Here is a 5,798-nt window from a genome sequence, read left to right on the forward strand (position 1 = left end):
GAGGCTCACCGTAAATCGTGTCCCATATGGCTCTGGGTCGGCCTCCTCCAGGATAATTCAACCCCTTCTACATTTGCACTACAGTTCTTCTTCGGTTCTTTCGCTAGGCAAACGTGCTCGGATTTCGACGAAATTTTGCAGGGACCTTGGTGGGATCCTAACCTAGCTTAGGGTGCAATTTGGGGTGCCAAAACACTGATTTGAAGATGTTCAACACAAACATAGAGAGATAGGGTCCGGTCAAAATGGGATGTCTACAACTACACAAGAGATATATCTAAAGAGAATAAACAATCAAGAAAGAAAAGAAAACATACTACCATGTCTCTATACAAGATGTCATAACAGTCAACAAAGTACAAAGCCTTAAAACTCCTAAAACTCTAAAAACTTTAAAAAAAAAGTGCACACAACGACATGAGCCTGGATGACCAGCCATCCAAGCTGCTTACGTATGTGTAGACACCCCATTTTGACAGGGCCCTAAACCCGTATATTCGAATGAAATCTCGAGGTCAGGCGGACAATGAATGGAATTAATCTGAGCCTAACCCGATTGGCAGTTGAAAATCTCAACCCGAATTTCATGAATCAACCCAGGTCGCATCCCTACCCGTGTCTCGAGCTCGAGCCGGGCGTAGCTTAAAGAAATATAAAAGGGAGGGTGAATTAGCAGGGCATGGGTGTGTCAATACTAGCTTACCATAGGCAAACAAAAAAAAAAAAATTTTATTTTATTCCGCCCCCTTTTCTACCCGAGCCCCCCCCTGTAAGGATAAGAGTAGTTAAAATACACTAGAGGGGGCTGTCTAGAGCAAAAAGGAGGGGTTGCGTATATCTTTCTTCTCTAATTAAAAGAAAAATCAAAGTATAGGTGTAGGGCAAGAAGGAGATAAACCCATCTTTAAGGGTATTCTTGGGTGTGCTCATTGCTTCCCCTACAAGCAATGAGCAAGGACCCTAAGATCAAAGGAAGGACAAGTGTAGGGCCATGATGGAAGGCATGTTTAGGGTTTCAATTTTTTGCACAAAGAGAAATGATCTAGGCCATCAAACGAAATGGATGGTGAGGATTAGAGCTAGGTCCCAACCCTAGTTATAAAAATCAAAAAAAGAAAATTAGAGGGAGAGCCCATTCTCGTTGAAAAATATACAGAGAGGGAGAAGAGCAGAGAAGAAAAAAAGAGAGAAAAGCAAAACCACCATCTCTTCTCCTCATCCACCGAACCACCACCACCACCACCACCTCCCTCTTCCTCCGGCCGAAATCCGGCAGAACTCAGCCACCACCTAGCCTTTCTTCCCCAAAGCCCAAGTCCACCATCAGCCAGCAAGAAAACCATTTCAAAAAAAAAAAAACCCAAACCACCACCAACCGCACCACCCCAAACCACCACCAACCGCACCACCCAAACCCAAAACCCATTTCCAAAAAACCCATTAAACCCAAAACCCATTTTTAAAAAAAAAAAAAAAAAAAAAACCACCTCCATCAACCACCACCGTCGGCCACCATCCTCTGCCGCCTCCACCTACCTCCCCCATTTTCCCTTTTTCTTATCACTCAAACCCGCCATTTTCTCCGGCCAAGCCACCGGAATCCGGCCAAAAAAGGAGAAACACCACCACCGGCCACCCTCTGCCACCCACCCAAACTCGTTTTCAACCTCCACCACCATCTTCCCCTTTCACCCACAATTTCCACCTCCATTTCCCTCCCTGCAGAGCCCCCTGCCAAAACCCATTTTCGTTTCACCATCACCGACCACCTCCTTTTTTTATTTATTTATTTTTATTCTCCTCCATCAGCCACCACCACCCACTTCACAGCCACCCACCGCCAGCCACAACCGCACCCCATCCAAACCCATTTCGAAAAAAAAAAAAAACAAAAAACCCCACCTCCACCGTCGGCCACCACTTCCACATTCACCCATTCTACACAAACCCTTCGAAAAACCGAAACCCCATCTCCACCTTAACCTTCCTCCAAACCCAAACCAGCCGCTCCCCCATCTTCTCCAACCCAAACCCCCCATCCGACTCTCCCTCCCCCATTTCCGTCAGCAGTTTCTAAAAATTTTGAATTTTTTTTAGAAAGAAAGAGAGAGAGAGAGAGAGAGAGAGAGAGGGAGAGAAGAGGGGCTCGTTTTTTTTTTTATATATAAAAAAAATATATATATAATAATAAAAAAAAAGGGGCATTTTCCGAAAGGGAGCTCGAGCTCCACTTTCCGGGCGCTCTCCGATCAACCCCGAGGCCCCATCTCCCCATTTCGTTGTCTGCCATCTGCTCTTCGCTTAGGTAACTCAAATATCTCATCTATTCATTTATTTTGTGTTTATTTATTTATTTATTCTATTTTTTTGTCTCTCTAATATTGCATTGCACCTGTGATGATTGGTTTGGCTTGCCTGCTTTGGTTTTGGTTCTAATAAATATGCCATGAGAAAGATTAGATAAGGATGAGTGAATATTCTTGGAAATGGATTTTGTGATAAGGCCAGTCTTTGAAAAAGGTTTTGTATGGAGTTATAATGCCAGTTTTCTTCATTTAGATTTAACATTACTCCTGTAATTTCATCTATTTTATCAAGTCCTTATTCCCTTATAGGTTAGCACTGGCTTGTCTGGTGTACAAGTTGCATATTCATGTACCTGAAAGATTGTGTAGAATTACTAGGCTTTTGGGTAACTGTCTCCTGAGAGAGTGATTTCAAAGGGGCTGGTATCCTGATTAGGTCCATAGCGCAGCCTTGTGGTCGCTTAATGATATGAATTCAAAGGTGCATGTGATAACGGTGGTATCAAAAATAGCAACTGCCATGATACTGAAATTTGCATGAACTGACTTGTTGCATTGGCATTTAATTAATCTTTTCCAATTATTTGACAAATGCTCGGTGGAGTGATGGAAATATTATAACTGATTAGAGCATCCCTCAGGTAATTAAACAGTCAGGATAGGTAAAATATCCTTCATTTCATCCTTGCATTGGCATCTCCTTGTCTTAGGATCCCTTTGACCTTCATCTATAACTCTAATTCTATTGCCCTATGCCGAGGCGTTAATCATTCCTTAAGATTTACCCTGCTTCCAGCATTATCCCCCAGAGTGTTCCGTTTCCTTCTTCGAGTCTTAGAATTCAGCTGATTCCAAGAAGTTTCCGTCGATTCGGCAATGACGGAATGCTTCTTGAGCCAACCCCTTCCCTTCCTGCCTTAGAGTTTTCGCAGGTTAAGGGACTTCTTCCTTCTTAGAGTCTGTCATAGAGAGTTTAGGAGTCCGTCCTTCCATCTTTCAGAGTCAGTCTTCAGCATAGGAGTCAGTCCTTCAGTCTTTCAGGAGTCAGTCCTGTCATCATAGGGGTTAGGATTCTGTCCATCCCCTCATCAAATCGTGTGATTTTTTCCCCTCCTGCAAGGTATAGGATGCTGTCCAACCCTTGCAGAGTTGTTATTCTGTTCATCCCCCCCGCAAAGCATAGGATGCTGTCCAACCTTTGCGGGGTATCAGGAGTCTGTCCTCCCCTTGTGATGATAGGATTCTGTCCTCTCGTGTCGAAAAAAATCAAAAACATCTGAAAAATCAAAAATCTCAAAAATCTCGAGTCAGCTCAGGCGTAGGCAGCTCAGGCGTGCTGCTGGCATCCTGAGTGCAGTCACCATCTTTGTAAATATTTCTCACAACTTTCACAATTTTCACAACTTCAAAACCTTCCAAAACTACAAAATTTCTTCAAAATGACCTTGCAAATCGGTTTCAAAAGATCTTCCCATAGAGTTAGGAGTCAGTCCTAGACTTTTGGGGTGTCTTAGAGTTAGGAGTCTGTCCTGATCTTGTGGATTTGTCATGTCTGGTCGTGTGAGTGTCCCTAGAGTTAGGAGGCCTCAGGTCGTGGTCGGTTAGACACTTAGTCGAGCCGATGGCTAGACTAGGACGCGCTTAGAGAGCCCATGGTTTTCCTTAGGACGCACAGCCTAGTCACACATAGGGTGTAGGGTCCACTTGCATTAGTTAGGGCATATAGGGAGTCCTAAAAATTACCATTCACTCGAACTTAAGTAATGGCGCAAGAAGCTTTAACAACTAGTCAGGTCTAGTTGATCGAGTCTAGGATAGCAGTCCTAGAAGGTTAGGCATTGTAGTTTATTATAGGTCGCCGAACTACGTTGCCTCTGATTCTTCCCGAGGCCGGGATACGTAGTGCAGCTAAGATGGATGGCCATCTTGGTCCGAGTCAATTATCGCATTAGAGTTTAGAGTTTGTCGTGTGGAGTCGTGTTGTGTTGTATGTTTTGCTGTGTTTTCTTACTTTCATGTACAGATCCTACACTTTTAGTTGTAGCATGCATGTGTTTGTCCACCAGAACATAGACACCAATTAGGCATGACACTCATAACCTAGCTATTCTTAGGTGTCATATCTTTCATTTCTTTTTGTATGTGCTTCTAATTCATCTCCGAGATATGCATGATTAGCTAGACGTTATCTCGGGGATATTCGTTCCCATTTCACATGATTTTTGCCCAAAACTCTTCAAAGTTAATAATAAATGGCATAAGAGACCAGGTGCTCGCACTTGGGCGAATCGGGGGCGCCTAATCCCTTCCCCATTCGTCATCAGGCACGGACCTTTTATATCTCTGGTTATCTGTTGCGACAGAGCACAGCATGGGATCCAGGGCCCACTTCCTTGGATGGCGACTCTTTCTTTGTTTAAGGTGCGTCTCGAATCCGGGCTAGTCCCCGAATCGAGAGGTATCTCACTTCACATCGCCGCTCATGCTGTAAGGGGCACTCTTTCGAGAGTTCCTTGGCGGAGCTCTCCTTCACGTGGACGATCGAGAGACTCGCGTGGGGGCACGTCCCCCCGCCCCTCTCGGATCGGGTTCCACAGATTGGCGACTCTGCTAGGGAGTTCTTGGAACATTGCCTAACTCTGTAAAAATGCCATTTTTATTAATTTTGAAGAAATTTGGGTCAAAACCAAGTTAAATGAGAACTTTATCGTTAGAAATCCAGGGGCACCAAGTAGGTGCGTAAATAAAACAAGGGATTCACACACTGCACATCATGCATTATCATATTCTTTATTTCTTTCATTATTTTCATTATTGGCCTCAGGAAATAGATATGACGCGTACCAGATGGGTAATTATGACCTTGAGGGAACCGTTGTATCTATTTCCGAGCTATGCGCCGGAGCTGCAGCCGTAGACACTGGGTGTGCTGGTGTTCTACAGCAGCCGATGAGCAATGAACATACTTTGTATAATGCTGGGTGTGCTGGCATTATACATCAAGGGTATGGTCATAAGCATAGTACCCTGCAGAGATGCCTGGGCCCTACTTTTACTTCATTATATTATGTATGTATATATTAGTTGCTCCCTTTAGAACCAAAATTAGGGAACCCTTGCTAGGACACTATATATATGTACTCATATAGGACGAACATGTGCGACCAGCATATGTGAGCCTAGGATAGAAGTCAGCCTACCCATGTAGTGTAGAAGGGTAAGCCACACCGTGGTTACCCGTCGCGTTATCTAGTACACTCACAAGCACTTTTGAGTCAAGATTTTCTTGGCTCCGCTAGATCAGGTTAGGGCCGGTGCCCCTGGTTAGGATATGTATGTATATATGTACGTGTATGTGTTGTATTTATTCTCAGATTAGGACCTGTCTCCTAGATTAGGTTTTTGCGTCATTCGCAGTCGTGCATTCCTTCAAATCTGATCGATGACCCTCACTCTTGCTTGGTTGTCAGCTAGATCATGATTTACCCTGTG

The sequence above is a fragment of the Tasmannia lanceolata genome, unplaced genomic scaffold, assembly GCF_043159265.1.
Source record: "Tasmannia lanceolata isolate RefF3 unplaced genomic scaffold, GAP_Taslan_0.1 ptg000025l, whole genome shotgun sequence".
Lineage (NCBI taxonomy): Eukaryota > Viridiplantae > Streptophyta > Magnoliopsida > Canellales > Winteraceae > Tasmannia > Tasmannia lanceolata.